Genomic DNA, 13,303 nt, shown 5'->3' with positions numbered 1-13,303 from the left:
ACAGCAGTGTATTATATTTGCAAGCTAAAGCTTCTATTTCAATTGGCTTGTTTGTTTAGTCTAACCAATAATAACCAGCTGAACAGTAAATGAGTCTCTGAAATGCACTAATGAGCACAGTAGCCACAGGCTACCCACGTTAGACCACTTGGTACTGTTTAATTCTAGACAATCAGCACCCTCTTGCCAACTAAAGTGCAAAGTCTAATTGAATAAAGCTCTTGTTTTATTCATAGGATATATAAACTGCCAACTTTATGGGGACAAATTTCCAAGAGCTCTTACAGTTATTCAAAACATTCAAGTACGTCAAAACTGGACGATGGACGGAGGCGGGGTTTTAATTTTGCAAAAACCTTACTGATCCAATACGGGGTTACTTTGGATCAGCATTCCAAAATACTTGTCCTGCATGGATGGTGGGACAGACTCTATGTAAAGTCGTCCTTAATGTGCCTTCCTTTTTAGAAACGCTTTTTTATCGTTAGAGAAGGGTATTTTTATTTCAAACCCCACCCCTCTTCTCATGTTTGCGAAAGATGCCAGTGAAAAGGTTGCGCCTCTCAATAGTAGTGTTAAAACACTCATTAACAGCAATTCTAGAGTCAGGGTCATTGCCTCAACTCACAAAACCTGTGGTAGAGGTCGTGGGGGGAGCAAATCTCCACAAGAGTCCGTTCCACAAGCCCCCCCCTCCTCCCCCAGAGATGATTATTTGTAGAGTTTCCCCCTCCACACACACAAAAGCCCCACGACCAAACAGGCCTCAGATCTGGAGGATCCTGGCAGATCTGTAAGGGTGTGTCTACACTGTATTGTAAACTTGGGTCTGTGGGCCAGTTCCAGCTCTTTAAACATTTGTTCCTTCAGTGCTTTTTGCTCCTGTTTGTCTGGTATTCTCTTTAAAAAGATATAATGGTCTTTAAAAAAAAAGATCTAAGGTGAAATCCTGGCCCCCTCTAAGTCAATAACAAGACCTCCAATGACTTCGCTGGGGCCAGGATTCAGCCGTAGTGTGTGAGAGTGTCTATCCAGTGACTAACTACACCTGTTATAAATCCCATTGAGGTCTCTGGATTGAGCTGCATCCACACTGTAAACTGATGGGGCTTGGACCTGTGTCATAGCTGGACTCAGGCTCTGACCCACCCCTGCCAGCAGGGTCCTAGGAGCTGAATCCTTGATGACCCGAATCAGGCTGATTTGTGTGTGGATGGAAGGGGGCTTGAGCTCAAACATGAGTCTTAATGCGCAGTGTAGCCATGAGAGGCCAGGGTCATCCACAAGGGGGCTCTGTGTCTCTGCCCAAGCGCTGGTCCCTGGTATGTCCCCAGCCCCCAAGCTACCTGCTGGGGACATCCCTGGCTGAGGCAGCCCCAGGTAGGGAGCTCCATGGAAGGGGCAGTACAGAGTGTCTCTGCATTATCCTTTTCCAGAGATGCTTCATGGGGTTGGAGAGAGAGCAACATACATTGCTTTTGGCCTGTCTTGTCCTCTCCTGGTCCAACCTCCTGCTCCCCCGGCACTCCCCAACCTGCTGCATAGTCACCCCCAAAGCCCAACACAGAGCAGCTTCACAGAGAGGTGTTCTGGGGAACAGAGGCAGCTGAGCCCTGCTTCTGTGGGGGAGTGGGGAGATCTGTGTATCTAAAGTTCCTTTGGATTGCAAATGTGGGGTAGTATCCTGGAATACAAACATATACCATGACAGATAATTATGTTCAGGTTGGTACCAAAACCACCAGGCCAGATTCTCATCCTACTATGGACAGTGGAGTAAATCGGTAATTTGCGTGGACTTACTCCAGCTTTACACGGGTGTAAGTGAGATCCGACTCTGGGCCCAAGATGTGTTGTTTCTTCTGAGTACCCATGAACTACAGGCTGATATCCACACCAACGGGAGGATGGGGAAGCACTGGAATGGGCTACCTAGGGAGGTGGTGGAATCTCCTTCCTTAGAGCTTTTTAAGGCCCGACTTGACAAAGCCCTGGCAGGGATGATTTATTTGGGGATTGGTCCTGCTTTGAGCAGGGGGTCGGACTAGATGACCTACTAAGGACCCTTCCAACCCTGATAGTCTATGATTCTATGAATTGGAGTTGGAAGCTTGGGACACCAGGGACTTGTCAAGCAGTGCTTTTTGCTGAAGTGTGAACTCCAGAAAGCCCTGCTGTGACACTAGGATTCAGGACCCATGTCTCAGCGTTTTGCTGGTGCGCGATGACGTGAGGTTCTAGTTTTGTTTTCAGCGAGTGTTGCTAGGAGTGGCAGAAGGTTAGCTGTTTCCCATCCCATTAGTTTCAGAGACACTTACGAGTCTGACACAGTGCACTGCTGGCTGCACATCACCAGGCCCCTCTGTCAAAACCAGGATGGCTGATGAGCTACGAACAAGCTTACGGTTAGATAATAGATGAAAGAGTCGCAAGATAAATGAGGTGCCTATAGAAAACCTGGCCAAATGTGTTTAAAACAGGGGATCCGACACCATTAATTCTCAGCAACCAGCTTTAAAAAAGGCAACTCGGTACTTGACTTATGCTTAGAAAATGTTATCTTTCCTTTTAACAGCAGTTTTACAGTGTATTTGGAGAAGATGACAAACAATAGGGTTATTCTGAAGTCATGCCAAACACTACATTTGTTCAAGGAGAGGAGCAAAGTTTCCCCTAATGTGTCAATTGACTTCTGTAGCCATGAAAACAGCTTGACCAACAAGCAATATTAATAAAAAGTGAAACCTCTGTTCCTAAGTTACAACTAGAGCTGGTCCAGATTTCTCCAACGGAAGGTTTTATGGTTGGAAAATGTGGTTTCGTCAAAATCAAAAATCAAATCAAAACTTTCCACAGGAATGTGTTGATTTAGACAAAATTTCATTTAGGAAACAAACAAACAAACAAACATAGGAGGTAATTGTCCTGCTCTGTTTAGCGCTGGCGAAGCCTCAGCTGGAGTACTGTGTCCAATTCTAGGCACCACAATTTACGAAAGATGTGGATAAATTGGAGAGAGTCCAGAAAAGATCAACAATAATGATAAAAGATTTAGAAAATCTGACCTATGAGGAGAGGTTAAAAAGACTGGATATGTTTAGTCTTGAGAAAAAAAGATTGAGGGAAGATGTAATAACAGTCTTCAAATATGTTAAAGTCTGTTATAAAGAAGACAGTGATCTATGTCCACTGAAGGTAGCACAAGAAGTAATGGGCTTAATCTGCAGTAGGGGAGATTTAGGTTAGACATTATGAAAAACTTTCTAACTATAAAAGTAGTTATGATCTGGGACAGGCTTCCAAGTGAGGTTGTCGAATCTCCACCATTGGAAGTTTTTAAGAACAGGTTGGACAAACACCTGTCAGGGATGGTCTAGGTTTACTTGATTCTGCCTCAGTGCAGGGGGCTGGACTCAATGACCTCTCGAAGTCCTTTCCAGCCCTATATTGCTATGAGTCTGTTTCCATTTTGACATTTTCCGAATGTTCCATTTTTATTTTTTTGTTTCAATCATTTTTATTTTATTATGAAACATGAACATTTTAAAAAGCCAAAATTGAACCAAAATGTTTCAATTGATCTGAAATAACATTTTTTTGAAAATTTTGTTTTGGGGGGAAATTTCAAAATTCTTTGCTTTCATTCTGATTCGTAACAAAAGCAACTATTGAAATCGAGGAATTCTGTGTAGAATGGAAATGCTGGTTGCCACAAACCAGTAGTTCCAACTAACCTTTGCACTCCCTTTACTGAATACTGAGTACTCTGTTGAGACGGCATGCAAAACCTTGGTTTCTAACTGGGTTTGATTATCCATCTAGAACACATATATATCTGCATCTATCTACAGCTATTCCATAGTACAACTATCAAATGAACTGGAAATATAAAATATATCAAAGTAATGCTTAGAGATACTTTCTTCTGCATTTTGGTCTTAAAGGAATGCTGTTGATTTAAAATACATCACCCTTCTGCCTCAGATACATTCACTTGCTATAGTTCTGACAGACCAAAGTTTCCTGTGAATTTATGAGATTTCAGACAAAACATACTCTCTTTTCAACATTGCATGTTTCAGAGCACTTTATGTAGAGTCCATTTCATGGTTTTGCTAGAATCAGTCATTTGAGTGGGTTTTTCACAAGAGAAAACATTTTTAAAAGGAACAGGAATTTGCTATTGTAAACCCACAAGATTTGCACGGGAACCAGAGGGGAGGTATAGCCTCTACAAGCAAGTGCTTTAACCCATTTAAAAAAAAAACAGACAACAGCTAGATTTGAAACTGATGGTGTCCCTTTAACTCAATACTTCTCAACCTCTTTAACAGTATGACCCCAGTTCTAACAGGGAAAAACTGTCTCAAGGACCTGTCTCAGCTAGCCATAAACAGAGGGTGAGCATGACCCCTGACACCCATTTGTCACCCTCACCAGGTGGTGGTGGCTCTCAGATTGCTAACCCATCTTTAACTCCCCATGAGAGAAAGTTAGGGAAGTGGGAGATGGACAAACATAGGCCCCAATGCTGCAAACAGATCCACACAAGCCAACCCTGGCGTTTGTGCAGACCCCAAGGATTTCAGCAGGCTCCGCAAAGGCATAAAGGCCATTGTACGGGGTGTATGTTTAAGCCCATAGTGTTGAGGTACACTAGAAAAATAAATGCATCACCAACCATTCACCATTGTGGGACCTGTTACAATTTATGCTGCAGCAGCCCGGCACATCACTGCATTGGGCATCCTTAGCTTTGAATGTCCTTGCACTTGTTTGGGGTCTCATCGTTAAGTGACGCTAACATGTTCTTTGCAGGTTGAGTTTCCTGTGTTAATATTAGGAGGGTTGCAGGGTTTTTTTTAAGCTAGGAGAGATGTAAATGTTAATAAATACAATATTTGTTTTGATAGGTATTTGTTAACTCGTGACTCCAGCACAGGTTATTAAGCTGGGAGCCAATTACTTAAAAACAAAACAAAGAGCCCAACTTTGGCCCCCAGTTCTGCAAAGCACTTAAGCTTATGCTTAAGTCCCAGAGTTAACTTTTGGGCTTACACACATTGCTGGATCAGGGCATTAATGAGTGTTCAGAATAGCTGAATGTTCATAATTAGAACATGATTAGAGGGCATAATTAGAGATATAGGACTTTTAATACTTGTGTTGATGCATGAAAAGGAAGGGACCCTGCCTGACTCTCAGAGGCCAGGCTGAATTTGCTGGGCCTGGAGTTAGAAAAAATAAAAAGTCAGTTTGGAGGTCCCAAATCCTGCCAGTGGCTCTGGGGTGTAATGTGTTCCGGGCTGTGCCTGGTTCACGGAGGATAAGAGCCTACGACAGCGTTCCCCTGGAGAGCCTGGCTAGTTCGCTCATGCTGCAGGGGCTTATGCCTTCAGCTTTGAAGGGTACCTGTGCAGTTCTCTATGTTCCCAAGATGGCAACCATTGCATACAGGCAGAGCTACTCCTATAGCAAGTCTCACTGACTTCAGGCCCTGGTGCTCATGGATTCATTTGCAAACTCAGGGCCTTACACTGTAAACTGAGGAAAATCTGACCTGAAATCACTGACAGGCTAAAGATGGAAGGCCCTGGTTTCATTGTCAGAGGAGAAAAGCAGTGTAAATATACAAGATTAGAGGACAGATGATGGGCTTAATCCTATAAACATATTAGCAACATCCTGAGGTGAGTAGTCTGATGGAGAACAACAGGTTCAGGTGAATAAAGATATTCACATGGCTTTGGGCTAGAATGAGCCTTTGTTCCTAGCTCTGAGAATGGTGGGGCACCGTATAGTGTCACAGTCCCTTCCCTGGCCTATTTACCAGGCACACATTCCTTCCCGCACCCACAGGGGCTTGGGGGATAGTGTCAGGGCTTTGCTAATTCCCCCTGCCCCCCCAACACAGACACCTGCTCAGGGAGTAGTACCCAGGCACTCTGTCCATGCTACAGCTGAGATGCCAGGAGGCCATGCAAAGGAGGGTGCTCTTATTTCTCTGTGTAGCCGCATTAGGGCCAGGCACGGCCTGGCCCCGAGTCATTACAGGATGAGGCCCTGTACCGGTTTGTGATCAAAATGTCGGCCAGCACGATGGTATCACCAGGCCTGAGCAAAGAGAAGTGGTAATCGCTAAGTTGCTGCTATACTAATGGGACGTTTTGCAGAGGACTAGGAAGTGTAGCAGCTTTAAGCTCTTTGGAGCAGAGACCATCTTTTTTGTTGTGTTTGGACAGTGCCTAGCGCAGTGGGGTGCAGGTTCATAACTGGGGCTCCTAGGCACTACGGCAATACAAATAATAAATAAATACTAGCTTTGCACCTCTGGGAACCTGTTTTCTGAATGGTCTTAGTTCACAACTAGAGGTGAGAGCACAATGGGAGGAAAAATGGTAATACTTATTTTATTTGCAAAAAAAAAAAAATTGCAAAATTCAATCAAACACACAGACTATTTGCCCAGAACACAATGCCGGGGAAGTAATAGAAGAAACTGCTGAATATTTTACTTGAAACATATTAAGAAATTCACCATGCAATGGACATTATTCAGTGAACTCTAGTTGCAAATGGAATAAACTTGGTCTTAAGTTAGCTCCTATAAACACTAAAGCAGATGAGTAACATTGCACATACAAGGAGTTCAACTGTCTTCAAATCAATGGGACTACTTGCACATGTACTATTGGGCACTTGGGTAAGTGTTTGTAAGATTGGTAACGAACATTTATAATGATAAAGGAGTAGTAGTGACAAGGTTAGGGCTAATAATCCTTTGAACTTCTACAGCATGTTTCAGCTGAAGAGCATCAATTAGTGAAGCCTAACAGTCCCCATTACCAGAGCTCATCAGGAATTTTCCATCAATTATTTTTCGATGGAAAAATGCAGTTTCCGCAAAAGTGAAATTTTCCCAAGGAAACATTTTGATTTTTCTACACAAATTCCAATTTTCTGCGAGGAAAAAATGAAACATTTTGTTTCTAGTTGGTCTGATAATAAACGGTATCTGCCATAGTGCCCCAGTGCACTGTGGGAGTTGTAGTTTGGGTGCCCCCATTCTACCCATGCTGCATCTCTCATGATGAAGGGTATGATTACATCACAGAGGTCATAGAAATCATGGATTCCATAACTTTCAGAGACCTCTGTGACATTTCCCAGGCCCGGAATGGCAGGCTGGAGCTGTCAGCTAGTAGGGGCAGTCCCTGCAGTTCTGAGCCCTGCAGGTAGCGGGGGGACCCCGGAGCTCCCAGCCACCATAGACGGTGGGTGCTGGACCCCCTCTTCCACAGTGGGGTTTCGACTCTTATTGCCTCACTTCCAGTTGGGCTTCAGTCTCCCTCCCCCTCTCCCCAGCCCCATTTTATCATGGTTATTTTTAGTAAAAGTCAGGGAAGGTCAGAAGCTTCTGTAAATTTTTGTTTGTTGCCTGTGACCTGTCCCTGTAATAAAAGTAACCATGACAAAATCCTAACTTTACTCATGATGCACCATGTTCTCTCCTCTGAGTTGTGGAGGATCATGAGTCACATGACTGTGGTGCATTATGGGAGATGTAGTCTGGCCAGGGAGCAAGTTACATGGGGGTGGGGTGAATGGGATAAGAGGTTTTATTTTTATATGTATACTGGTACTGAAATGAGATAGTCAAACAGCAGACAAGGCAATTCTTTCGATCTGGAATCTTAACCCTGTACTGTTGCCTGCTTCCCGAGAGCAACTCTGCCTCAAGAATTGACTCTGATCAGAGCCCAAGGCAGCCAGCAAATTCCTGTTGTGCTAACCTCTCTCTTGTAAACCCCGAAACTAACACCTCAGCATGTCTTCCCAAGACTCAAAACTTGCTTGTACACTAGCAAAAAACCTTGGAAGTCTGTGTGTAACAGCGCCACCTGGTGATGCTTGCCATAACAATTACATGATTTCACTACACGAGAAGTCCAACTGCACTATGATTCTCCATTAACATTAATTTCTGGGAAACTTTCACACTTGCATATGCCAGCCTGACTGTAATCAGTTCTGGTGACCTCATTTCCCAGAGCATGAGCCAGCTCCAAATTCAAGATACACGTTAAATGTAGCACAAAAACAACCCAGTTTTGGCTCTGATCTTCCAAGATGCCCTGCACTTACGTCAATGGGGCTCTGTGGGCGCGCAGGGCTCTGCTGTGCAGAGCTCATTGCAAGATCAGGGCCTTTGCTTGGAACTCAATAACCGTTCTGCAAAATTACCTTTTATAATCCAGATGTTCAGATAAGCTTATGCCATGCAGCCAGCATATTCCATACATAGTTTTGTCAGTCGTTCTATGAGAACAAGAGAGTTACCAGTGACAAAGGACTTTAAGTGGTTAATTTTAATTTGATCCTGCTTTTTCTTAATGTAGATGAGTTTAAAGTGCATGTTTGTTTCAGTATTTGTACTGATCAGTTTACTGAGAAAGGCCCCAATCTGGCTCGCAGTTATGGGTGTTAGTTGCCCCAAGCACTTCGGTGGGCCTATGTAAAGTTAAGCACGTGCCTCACCATTTGAAGGATCAGGGCCTACATCTGCAGCTGGCCAAGTCAATCTCATTTTAATTTCTCTTATTTTTACAATAGGAAATATAGCCCCTGCCGCAAGGAACGTGCCACCTGGCAACGACAAGACAGCGCCTATGTGCGTAGAGCATTAGGCACTGGTTTGAAAATGATAAAAGCACTAAGGTGCCTATGGGAGGGAAGCACTGAACGCCAATGGAGTCTGGACACCTATCTCCCTCAGCTACCTTTGAAAATCCCAACCTAAATAAACCTCCATGGGTGAAATCTTGGGCCCGCTGACTTCAATGGCAAAACCCACACTCACGTCCCTGAGGCCAGGACTTCACCCTGGCTCTACGGCCTCTGTTTTAACAGAAGCCCTCTTTCCCTCCCCCGCAGCTAGCTACTAATTAACGCTTGTTTTTCCTCAGATAGCCGCCCCCAGTTTGCAAAATCTCTTACCCTGACATGAACTCTCATTCCGTTTCTGCTTTGGCTGAAAGTGGATTACTTCACTACCGCTCCAGAAGTGCCAGGTGAAAATCTATCTCTCTGGAGCGAACATGCCCAGGTTCCTAGGAAGAGACACATGTGGTATCGTTTTTCTATTATTTGGAACATACAGAACTAAATTAATAACAGTTCTTACAAGGCCCTGGGGCTCTGTGGAAAAGAATTTTGATCTCCTCAGGAAAGGCTCACCATTGCGCACAGGAGAGACGCACTTGACTTCTGACCTCTTTTCAAAGACACCTGTGTGAGCTTTCAAAATCCACTACCGCCAATTATCCACTTTCAACCTGAAGTGTTTAAACCTCGGACCACATTAACGGAGCTTAGCACATAGCCATGTCATTGCAGACTTCCTGATGGGAGGAGATGCCTTGCCACGGTTAAAAGAGAGTTTAGGGATGGGGGCATGAGATTAATCAGCTTCTCCTCCTGACAGCTTCAAACAAAGAAGCCTTTTAGCCACCTGGTTTGTCTCTCTCACACCTGCGTGAAGATTGTGAGACAATGCTTTGTACTGTTGCCTTGATCCTGTTATTTGCAGGTACCTGTCTACGGCCACACTGTACCACTTAATAGCCCTTCAGCAAGACCAAAGGGAAGAAGTGGCACACATACTGTTTCTTCAGGATTGTAGTTTTAGGACATGATGGAATGTATTTAAAATCCAATGGGATTTATTGGGGGGTGGACGAGTGTTGTGTGAAGGGGGAGGAGGGACGGAGGAGCTTTGATTGTATTCCCTGTAGACTTGTGGACAGCGTATGGAATTCCTTCTGTTACTGTAATTGCAGGAATTGCAAAGCAGCACGCTAATTGTTCATGGACCTACGCAGGGGGACACCCACCCTGGGTGCCATGGGCACCCTGGGCTCTGCCTGCATGGATCTGATTGCAGCACCAGAGCCATTTTTCATTTCTGAAGACTCAGTCCGGAGTTCCCGACTCAGGTAAAGATGGCCTAGCAATATTCAGATGGATTTCATTGGGGAGGGACCCCACTATACAGCTTTCAGCTGTCTTCTTCCGGCCATTCCCTGCCCCTTTTGCCACACACCCCAGACCCAGGATCTATGCTCCCATCACCTTGTCCTCCTCTGTACCCAAATCCCAAGTGGTTCTTCCCCTCTCCTCACTGGGGAGCTGGACTCATCCAAGGGACAGCAGCAACTCCTCTATGTACAAAACACTCCTAGAATTTCAGGAGCTGCTTGATCTGGTTTATCCCCACGAGGGCCAAATTTTCATTGGGTTCCATTGTATTTTGCCTGAGTAAAGAGTTTGTGATTGGGCTCTCTGGCAGTAAAAGCTGCTTTGTTTTCTCTGTCTCAGTGCAGGAAAGTAAGTCTAGTTTTTAAATTCAATTCAGTTTGTTTCCCATATTAACAGTATTAACCAGAAGGATAGAACATTATCGGCCCACCTCAGATCCCAATCCTAGTCAAAAAGATGTCTACATGATGGGGAGAGTCGAGCTCCTCAGCCAAAAGTCTGTATATATGATACAATATTTCAGCAAATGTCAGTGCCTGGATTGATCAATGTAACCGAGTAGGGTTGAAATATTAGAGACAAATTCCTAGTCAAGGCCTGGTTTAAATCAACAATGTTGTGGAAAGCTCTGGATGCATACTAAAAAAATCCAAATGTTTTTTGGTTCTAGTCCTCCCCAGCCCCCCCCCGAAAAGCAAAACCATCCTTGCACAATGATTCATATGCTGTAGGCCTAGGTCTATACCAATAATTTATCCCAGGCCAGTCCTGGCTGAGTTGAGCAATGGTCCTCTCCAATCCTGCACCTACCCAACCCATTTCCTCTTAGTGAGGATTCAAGGGGACTCTAGGAAAAATACAAAGGGCCAGACCCTGATCACATTGAAGTCGATGGCAAAACTCTCACTGACTGCAGTCGGATCAGGATTTGGCAAGGGTCCAATCCAATGCTCCTGAAGTGAATGAATAGACATTCATTGACTGCAATAGGTATTGGATCAAGCCCTGAGAGAGAGAGAAAGGGCTCAATTCACCACTGCCCTGTACCTTGTGTTGTCCTTGATACCAGTGCTAAGTGGATGTAAAGCTTCTGATTTGATCGTGTTGTACATCCACTTTACATTTGCGTCAATGAATCCTCAAAGTGCAAGGTAATGGTGAATTGGGCCAGGCATGTTTTTCTTTTTCACCCTAACTGATAAATCATTTATTTCCCTGTTGTTATTTCTCCCAAAGGGCAGTTCCTTCAAGATTTCAGTGCTCAGTATTTCAGAGTTCCTTACACAGACATTCAGTGGTACAGGATGAATGATGGTAGTGTCAGGATTCCCTGGAAGACCTACGTCCCAGCCCACAGTCATTCTGTCTCTTTGCGTTCACACAAGGTCTGTCTGTGCTGAGTAATGAAAACCCAAGCTTTAATCATGGTTCAGCTATTTCTCTGTGTGGGATTCTCAGAGATGAAGGTATATCACTATGGATTTGGTAGGTTGCTAATGAGATAAAGGTTTGTATGAGGTGGTCAGGGAATACTCAAGTTGATAAGAGTGGAACGATGAATTTGCTACCCCAACTGTATGCTCATTTGCCATAAACATCAAAACACCACTGAACAATGAAGGCTTGATCAAATGGTCAACCCTACCAGAAAGAAAGGCTAGTCTTATGGTTAAAAACCTGAACTGAGTGCTAGGAGGGATGGGTTCAATTCCTGGCTCTACCATGGGCTCTCTCTAGGAACTTAGGCAAATTGTGAATGATCTCCCTTTGTAAAGCGCTTTGAGATCTATTGATGACAGAGATATATAACAGCTAGCTATTGTTTCCCCCATCTTTAACAAGGAGATAGCATTTCCTTTCTTCCACCCTTTGTCTGTCTTGTCTATTTAGATGGCATAGGTGCTGACTCCGTGGGTGCTCTGAGGCTGGAGCACCCATGGGGAAAAATCGGTGGGTGCTCAGTACCCACCAGCAGCTCCCTGCCCCGCCCCTCCGCCCCAGCTCACCTCCGCCTCCACCTCCTCCCCTGAGCATGCCGCCTTGTCCTGCTTCTCCCCCCTCCCTCTCAGCGCTTGCGCCGTGAAACAGCTGTTTCATGTGGCAAGCGCTGGGGGGGAGGAGGAGGGGGGAGCATGCGGCGTGCTCATGGAAGAGACGGGGCTGGGGTGGGGATTTGGGGAGGGGTCGGAGGCAGGGGCAGAGAGGGGGCAGAGTCGGGGCAAGGAAAGTTGGCGCCTGTGTTGGATGGTAAGGTCTTTGGGGCACGGACTGCCTCTCACTATACGTATGTACAGCATTTAGCACAATAGGGCCCTGATCTCTGCTGGGGGCCTCTGTGTTACAGTTACACAAATACTACCTCGAGCAGTGGTTCTTAACCTGGGGTGCACGCACCCCCAGGGGGTGCGAGATGCCCTTTCTGGGGGTGCGAGACATGCCAGATTTTTTTAGAAGGTAAATCATCGAAACCAGAAATTAAGCACAGGCACGTAAGTACACCTACCTTGTTTCATCAAACCTATGTGTTTATTAACATTATCCATGTTTTCACTATTACTGTAATCCACAAACAAAAAACCTATCTAGGTTTAAAGAACTGACCTACTTCAATGATTTTTGATAAAGGGTGCAAGACCATATTTTGATTTTTGATAAGGGATGTGAGAACATATTTTGAGAACCAAAGGAGTGCAGGCTGCCGTCAAGGTGAAGAACCACTGACCTAGAGCGGCAAAGAGTCCTGTGGCACCTGACAGGCTAACAGACGTATTGGAGCATGAGCTTTCATGGGTGAATCCTCACTGCGTCGGAGTGATGTCCAATGCACAGAGTTTTCATACAGCTGCTCAGGAAATGTATTTTATTTTCCATGAAATAAATTGAAGGAAATAAAGCATTGTTAGGAAGAAACTCCCCACCCCCGCTCCCTGAAAATTGTCACTTTGATGTTGTTTGTCGGAAAACTGAAGTAACCAGAAATTCTTGCGACAATCTGTGGAATCAAAAAAAGCATTCAACATTCCACATTTATAAAGTAATGCAAAAGACCCTATCAGCTGTATAATTTCTTTCCTGACTGCAGCTCACTGGAAACCCTTTACAAAGGCAATTTCTTCCACACAATCTCAGTCAAAGGCTCTCTTCCCAAAGAAATCACTTCTGGGCACGTGTGAGAAGGAAAAACCTGTTTCCAATATGCAGCGAAGGGTCTGCTCGTTGTCTTGAAGGGTCTTCTCTCTCAGGTACATTGGCAGGGTCTCCCCAG

This window comes from Lepidochelys kempii, chromosome 6 (genome assembly GCF_965140265.1).
Source record: "Lepidochelys kempii isolate rLepKem1 chromosome 6, rLepKem1.hap2, whole genome shotgun sequence".
In the NCBI taxonomy this organism is placed as follows: domain Eukaryota; kingdom Metazoa; phylum Chordata; order Testudines; family Cheloniidae; genus Lepidochelys; species Lepidochelys kempii.
Note: the sequence above shows the minus strand (reverse complement) of the source record.